The sequence below is a fragment of the Lactuca virosa genome, chromosome 2, assembly GCF_052849685.1.
Source record: "Lactuca virosa cultivar CGN04683 chromosome 2, Lactuca_virosa_CGN04683_v6, whole genome shotgun sequence".
NCBI classification, from domain to species: Eukaryota; Viridiplantae; Streptophyta; class Magnoliopsida; order Asterales; family Asteraceae; genus Lactuca; species Lactuca virosa.
Genome location: NC_136427.1, coordinates 308,166,204 through 308,174,709, shown reverse-complemented (window position 1 = coordinate 308,174,709; position 8,506 = coordinate 308,166,204). Strand labels below are relative to the sequence as shown.

Sequence of the window (8,506 nt, the reverse complement as noted above, 5' to 3'; positions counted from 1 at the left end):
AAAACATTACTTCTGTGCTTGGTTTATATATCCTAGAACCCATTTTTGAAGACTACTGAAGAATCATGATTCGTGGATTGCTTCAAATATTCCTCGTCGCGAGATCTTTTCTTATTTGCTAGATGCTTGTTTTGGAAGTTGAAGTCTTGTCATCCATTCCATACTTTGAGGGGGAGATTGTAGGGTTTCAAAGTACTCCATGGATTATGGCAATGGGCCCCCTTGATAAAGTGTAGGTTAGAAGCCCAAGACTTGTCTTTTCCCTATAAATTGTCACACCCCCAAACCAAGGATGGCGGAAACGTCCGGGGGTGGCAGACTTCATGTATAGTATCACAACAACGAGTATAATAGTGCTCAAAGTAAATACAACCAATCATAAATATAATCAGAAAAGGGTTACATGGTTTCAAGTGTTACATATTTCAATGATTGATTACAACATGATATAAAAATGGTTGTTCAACGCCGTAGAGTTCCATCCTCAAAAGCTTATGGTTACCTGGTTCCGTTGGTTTCCTGAGAATACAAGTAGTTTTGAAAAAGTGTCAACAATTAAGTTGGTGAGTTCATAAGCTTTTTAGATGAAGAGTTTGGAAACCGATCTTTGTAATGTGTTGTGTGTTACCAAGAAAAATCCAATATTTTCCTTACAAGAGTGATGTGTAGTCTTACATACCAAGACCGAAATTGCACAGTAATATCCGTACTTATTGATATAAAAAGTGATTTTAAATCGACATAAAACACTTTTTGATTTATAAAAATCCCTATAAACTTTATGTGTTGTTAACTCCCTATGTGAGTCGCTATAACCATACTATGACTGAATGAACCTGCCACGACGTTTCTCAGACGTCGAAAAAGATAATGACACTTGTCACCCCAGACCTGCCGGTCTAGCTGTTGCATGCAGCTCAGGTGTGGTTCGTCAAACCCAATATTGATCTATACACAACTATCACGTTTTCCTAACAAGAGACTCTGGTTATAACTACCAGGAATTTTAACCCGTACTCTAGGAGTACTGAGAAGAATGTCTCACAATTTAAGTTAACAAGTTTACGTGTAGTGTGCGTGAGTGTAAAACCTTTTTCTGTGGGAATAGAACCTTCCGAAGTGTGTTTTTTGTGTTAATGGAAACATAAAATATACCTATTATAGCTTATCAAAAACGTTTTGTAATAGTAGAAATCCTCTTTGTATATGATGTTAACCTTTATAATGAAGTAGAAGACATGTAATATAACCAACATGTATTTATACATAATAATACACACCTTGCTCAGCAAGTAACAAAGTGTAAATGAGTTATTAATAATTTTCTAGTTTTATCTTTTCTGTTCCTGTTCTTGGAATAATTATAGAAAAATCATACGGAGTTGAAAACTGATTCCGTAAATTCTGAGGGTTTAGAAAATGTGTCTAGTTTGTTCATAATTTTTATTATGATTTTTAGAAGTCTATAACTTGTATGATAATGTTCATTTTCACAGACTGGTCCAAATTCGTAGCTACAGTGATAGGCAGTTTTGTAAAAATCACCATAAATTGTAGAAAACTCCTATGGAGATGTGAAAGTATTCATTTTAAAGGTATGAACCTGAAATATTTTCACCTAAAACAGTTTTGAAAACTAAAAAGTTTAAGACGTTCAAAACACTCCGTTAATGGAGTTAAACTTTTCTGATGAAAGCTGATGAATGAGTTTAGTTGTGTTCTTGGTGTTTTAACTTGTATTCCCCCCCTTAAAACTTAAGAAAAACATGAAAAGATAGGGTTATGAACTCACCTTGTGGGTTTTCAGTGGATGAATGTTGAAGAAGGAAAGTGTTCAACTCAAGAACACTTAGAAGATTGGTTGAAGATTCGAAGATCTAACACAAATATGATGAAGTTTGTGTAAGAAACCTATGATTTGAGTAGAAAGAGGTGGAATAATCATATGAAGGATAATATTACTCACCAAAAGTAGATGAAGAGTTTGGAAATCAGCCTTGGAAATCTCGAAATTTAGAGAGAGAATGGAGTTTGTTCTTTTGGTGGAGAATGAGAGAAATGTGAGGAGAGATAAGAGTTTTCCATCCTTTGACCAAGAGTGTTGCTTGAAAAATGGTGGGAAAAGGACAATGAAATGACCAAGTATGGGTGAATAGTGACTGGGAATAATCAAGGAGTGGGTATGGGAGGTAACTTGTGTCCTTGCCCAAAGGATAAGTCAACACTCCACCTAAATATCTCACCAAATAGATTTTATTCTTAGGCCGGGATTTTCCCCAAAAAATATGATTAAAAATGAATATTTAGGGTCTCTTATATTAAATTACGAATTTTGGTGAAAATCCAGCGTTAAAATCACGAAAAACGGGCTTAAAACGAAGATTGGGTCAAAAACCGGGAAGAAAATGCTAATTTTCGAAGTTTGGCCGAAGGTTGGGTCTTGAGAGGGTTAGAACCGAAGGTAGGCTTCGGTTGGTGCATTGGAACCGAGAGTAAGAGGTTCGGTCCGAGCCTCGCAGGCGAACTCACCAGAAGGGACCGAAGGCGAGGGTTCGGTTCAGCAGATCGGATCAGCAACTTCGGTTCGGTCCTCCTAGTTCGGTTCTTAAGGCTGTTCGGTCCAGGAGGCTTCTTAGGGGTTTCGGTTCCTTAAGAGGGTTCAGCTCCTTAAAGTTGTTTTTCGCGTAAACTTCCGTTTTCGAGCGGTTTTTGACTAAATTAAGGGTCGGGATGCCCCGAGTGATTATAAAAAGTTGAGAGAGATTTGGGAGAGATTTCACACACTTGGAGAGATTTCTCATACATAGAGAGATTTGGGAGAGATTTCACATACTTAGAGAGATTTATCATATAGAGAGAGATTTGGGAGAGATTTCACATACTTGGAGAGATTTCTCATACTTAGAGAGATTTGGGAGAGATTTCGTTTGAGACCTTTTTCGATGTTTAGCTTCGTTATGCAAGGTGTGTAAACCCCGTTAAGCCTTGTTATGAATGTTATACGCCCCTGACGGGTATGGGATAGTGTTTTACTAAGTAGTTTCATCACTTACCCTAATTTAGGTGTAGGTTTTCTGAACACGTGAAACTTCTAAGCGATGCTTTGTATTAAGATGGTGCGTTGTACAAGGGTTAATTGAGTTGACCGGTTTGACTTGTTTACTTTATTTGACTTTGACTTGACCAGAAATTGACGGTTGTCACATAAATAGTCATGTATTATTCATAATTAGGGTTAAGAGTGAGGCAAAATGTAGCCGCCAAACATTGTGAGGTTTCTTATGTAGAGTTAGATTTTTTAGTCTATTCTGAAAGTGTAATCTATTCTTCATGTTTTGAATAAATCAAGTGATCAATGACATATCTTCTTTATTTGTGTTTGTTCTTATTTTCTGCATCTTGTTAATCAAATCACAATTAGGGTTTTATTCCCAACATTTATGACTCCAAAACTATACCAATTATAGTTTATCATGTTTGTTTTGTCAAGAACATTTATATAAGCATTTATATAAATACTTAGTAGTCATCTTGTTTAGTTTCTGAATGTAAGTTTAAACATCATATTTTTGGGTTGTAACCCTCAAAATAGTGAAATAACTAGAATGTACTCCTTTTGGTTAGAAAAGCTACATTTTATTAAAAACTTCCAAAAACCTTGTAATTTCACAAATCATAATTTTTCTCACGATTTTCATAACATAGATCATGTTCAATTTTTGGTAGTTTTGCATTTGAAAACTAATATAACACAAATATTTGTATAAACTAGCAAAAATGATAACTCATGAAAATGCTATCTTAATCTTAACATAAAGATGAAATATAGAAAGTATTTGAGTAGTAAACCAAGTTTTACTTGTATCCCCCCCCCCCCCCCCCCCCCTAAAACATGAAAATCTCGAAAATGTGGGGGTATGAACTCACCTTGAGTGGATTGGTGGGTTGTTTGAAGTGATGATGTGAATATTCCAAGCTTAAAACACCTGAAGGTATTTGATGAACTCTTTGAAGATTATGTTACCCTAAGGATGTTTAACACATAATAATATGTGTAAATAGGATGAAACTAACATAAAAATGTATAGAAACACTAGAGGGTCACGAAATTGCTTACCAAAATCTAAGGACCAACTTAGAGATGATGAGCTTGGAAGAACTCGGACTTGTTCTTTGAGAGAAGAAGGATGAATGGAAATGAAAGAGGTTGATGATAAATGAAAGAGGGAGCCTTCTGGCTGAAGTTAAATGGGAGAAATGGGTGGGATATGTGCATGGTTATTTGAGGGGTAATGACATTGGTTGCATGGATACGTGTTGGGTAAAATGGGGGTAAAGATGAATTATCCTATCACAAGGTCAAAACCTTTTCTTTCCTTAAAAACATAGAAAAACTCATTGGAAACTCAATAGAAAACACCAAAGCACATGTAATTTCGGCCCATGCTCCAACCGAAATCACATGTGATTTCGGTCCTAAATCAAACCGAAATCACATGTGATTTCGGTCTAAGCATGACCAAAATCCCATGTGTTGGGTCCTAGGTTGGTGTTTTCAGCCTAGGGTGTTCTAGGTGGGAGATTTCGGCCTCCTTACAACCGAAATCTCAATGGGGGTGGGGTACTAGGCCAATAACTATAAAGTAATGTTTTAAATCCATGATTTTATGTTCCAACGATTTGGCTTTGTTTTTAAGTGTTTACTACAAACATGATTTTCACAGTATGCATATACACTTATATATATATATATATATATATATATATATATATATATATATACTAGGAAACGTATTAGGGTCGTGATAATCACGGCCCTAGAGAATTGATCAGTAAGGTATTTTACGTAAGTTATTTTTACATGATTTTAGTTTTTAATAACATTTTATATTTTTAAATTTAAGTTTTTATTTCAAGTAATTTTGTTGCTCATAATAGAAAGAATAAATCATATTAGTTACTTATGCGGTTAGTAATTGTAGTTTGGAAATGATATATTTATACTTTGAATATGTACTATTATATTAAGTCATTATTTGTTTTTTATTATATGGTTTAATGTACAATTGAAAAATGTTTATATGTATTTAAGAAAATAAAAGAATGATAATATTACATACTACCTTTGAGATTGATTTGAGGAAAATGTTTCATGTGCTACCCCTGAGTCAAGTAAGCACATTCAGAACATACTCCAACAGTTTTACAATAAAAAGTTGAATTAAAACTTAAACAATTGTCAGACTATAAGATATAAAATTCTTACCTGCAACACAAGTACTTGAACGAAGATTGTTAGAACTGTAAGAACACCCTCCATTACTTTGGCAAAGAGTCCAACAAGAACATTCACTGTGAAGTGGGTTTTAACTGAAAAAAAACAAGATTGTTGAGCTCTTTTAATGAGAAATATTGTAGGAATTTGTATATAGCATATAATATATAATAACCAACGCAGCCTTGGAACTTTGACAATCCCTTTAAACCTTGATGCAAAAACCCTAAAGACGTCAAAGTTATGAGTTCCAGAAATTTTGAAATATAATTTGAATTGTTACAAAAGCCATATCTTGACATGAAGAGCAATATGAAACCAAAAAGAAATAGGAAAGGAATACACTATCAATACCAATTACAAGATCATTCCAATGTTTCCATAAGTAAGGTTGTCCCTTACTTCACTACCATTCTCCTCCTAGAATTGATATAGGAAATTAGCAAAAATAGTTAGTGAATTTATAATTAGAAATTAAGGTGCAAAGATGTTAAAGGGTACTTATTCAGCAAGATTGCGGTTGTCAAAAGATGTGGTTTACTGATCACATACCTTTAGCGACACTTTCCACTTCACCAACAATCGCTTATCCTCCTACCCCATTCCATTTCCCTTGCCCTTGAAGTTGGAACCTCATTTCCCCTTTCATTCATCTTCTCCATGGAAAAGTGAGACAAATAGATGCCTGATCACCCTTTTTAGAGTTCATTGCATGAATCCTTTAGTGATGATAATTTTGATCTTATCTAGTCCCATGAAAAAATCATTGACCGTACAAACAAAATGACCAACTGTAAAGTTAAGATTGATAATAGTAATGAAATTCATCACTAATGGTTGTGATGTACCGAATGAGATGATAAACTTCAAACCCTTAACCTTCATCAGAAAAATCTTTGCTTCATAGTAGTTATGCTTCAGCCGACTCCCTTAACATTATTGTGAGTCGTAATCCAATTCGTCTCAAACATTGTCAAATGTCAAGTAACTTAACATTATGTAAATAAAGTTATCTAACTTAAGTACAAAGTAAACCTGGTTCTTTATAATGTAAGCACCACCACAAATGTCCTATGCACTACCTTTCAAATACAAAAAAATAAAATAAAATAAATAAATAAAGAAAAATAAGAAAGGATCAGAAGAGTAGAAAACATTTGCAAGTAACTTACTTGGTCATCCTAAAGTCCACAGGGTACATGTTTGTTAAGTCTAAACCTGAGTTTTGTAAACAAAATTCACATTGCAAAGGTAGTAACAAGTCATTAATCACTCTAATTTGACCCCCCAAGTTGATCAATTGACTGAACCTGAAAACAGAGAAGTGTGGACTTCATTATATAAATCGCTTAACGAAAATCATAATTTATTTGGTAAGTGGATGGGATTACTGAAGAAAAAATGATGGAGAACCTGCATAATCAAATAATCATAGTTAATTAACATGTATTTTTACATTAACCGATTTTAAAGATAAGTTTACCAGGATTTGACTTGCAGCTGCTTTACCTAATATGTTAATAGAGAAACTCCAACTCATGTGTTCCATACTGCAAAGATAAGATAAAACAACCCAAATACACTCTTGATGAGAATTTTGGAGAGGAAATAAGGAGAGAAGAGCTACAACGTGATACAAAATGGGGAAAAGAGACTGAACATGACAATGAGAGAGCGTTTGGGCATTTTTTTTCTCCTTCATATTGATTGTATTCTATCACTTAGAGATCATGACATCCTTGTGACTTTCTCCAAAAATCGATAAGATGATTAGCCATTAGAGAAATATGTCAAACAGTTGGTGTGCACAATAGTTGCAAAGAGAACATGAGTCCACAAACATACATGCAGAGGCCAATATTTAGCTATTAATTTAATTTTCCATTGCCCAAAGCAGAAGGAAAAACCAATGAGGAAGAGTATAATAACTGATCAAACTTTTCATTGCCAACAGTTGTTAAATTTGGTCCTAATTAACATACGATGAACAATAAATTAACTTCAAAATGATTAAGAAAAATATTTAAAATTGACTAAACTACCTAATCAGGAAGTTGCATATCAACAACGTTGTGGATTTTAAAATCAAACGAATTTCCATCAGTATGACACATATTATAAGCTTTAAGTGACCGAAGTATGAGGCAGGCATGTCAGCTGCAACGAAATTAGGTCAAGTTACCTGAAAGAAGAGTAGCAAACTGATTCTTTTATACGAGAGAGAAGATCTGATGAATGAAAACCTCTGAGCAATTGGAGAAGAAGATTTGAAGCGATGGACTAAATAAGTGCCAAAAATGTTTAAGGGTTTGGGTATTTGAATATCATCGTATTCTTTGGTATGTTGGAGGAACATAAGCTGCCTAGAACACCATCTTCAACACACAAGTGTCCTGACCTCCGTCTAACGTCCGGGAGCACCGCCTCCAATAAATGGTGAAGAAGGCGTGAGATCATCGATGTGTGCATGGAAAGTTGTTCGGTATGACATAAGGATATTAGCTGTCCCGGACCGCCTTCTCTAGCGCAAGAGCATCGATGGTGTTTGAATGAAACGTATTAAGATAAGATATAAATAAAAGGGAAACATGAGGTGACAATCTTGTCTATAAAATACAAATAAATGAAATATAGGCGGCAATCTTGGCCGCAAAACGAAGCAGGAGGTGTCAGCAAAAGAAAAATGGCGTTAAAAAGGAGAGAATGGCTAAGTTGAAAATGACCGCCCATAGCCTTTTTATTGGTGAAGAAAAGTTGTTCATCGACGTGTACCCAAAAACAATTCTCTAACACACACACATATATATATATATATATATATATATATATATATATATATATATATATATATATATATATATATATATATATATATAGCCGCTCATTTAGTAGATAAACAAACAACATTTTTAAAATGCAAAATAATTGAAAATTTTCGAAATTTTTTTTTCAAATATTATTTTCGGAATATATATTTTCCAAAAAAAAATACATTTTTTCCATATTCTAGTAGAATATTAGAATATTCTACGTATCTGACAAATCTAGTAGAATATTTCACTTATTTTTCAAAAAAAAAAAAACTAATTTTTTATTATTTTTTTAATTATTTTTAGATAATTAAAGTTCCGAAAATAATAATTAAAAAAAGAATTTTTTGATTTTTCCTTTTATTTTGCGTTTTAAAATTATTTTTAGATTTGGTCTCAAATGAACCTGAACCTATATATA

At 33.7% G+C, this 8,506-nt stretch overlaps 1 long non-coding RNA gene across 7 annotated transcripts; it reads right to left on the bottom strand.

The window, feature by feature from the left end:
* Window positions 1-363: 363 nt before the first annotated feature.
* Window positions 364-7,965, bottom strand: LOC145161610 (uncharacterized). 7 transcript variants are annotated; one of them, XR_013738565.1, is made up of 8 exons: window positions 7,458-7,965; window positions 6,759-6,825; window positions 6,667-6,688; window positions 6,448-6,585; window positions 5,828-6,357; window positions 5,267-5,695; window positions 5,124-5,163; window positions 364-519 (listed from the first exon to the last, which is right to left on the bottom strand). It is a non-coding gene; the product is annotated as an uncharacterized LOC145161610 (long non-coding RNA). The 7 variants fall into 7 exon arrangements; XR_013738567.1 differs by having other exon boundaries at window positions 6,785-6,825; XR_013738568.1 differs by lacking the exon at window positions 6,667-6,688 and having other exon boundaries at window positions 5,267-5,370; window positions 5,451-5,695; window positions 6,785-6,825; window positions 7,458-7,964.
* Window positions 7,966-8,506: the final 541 nt, after the last annotated feature.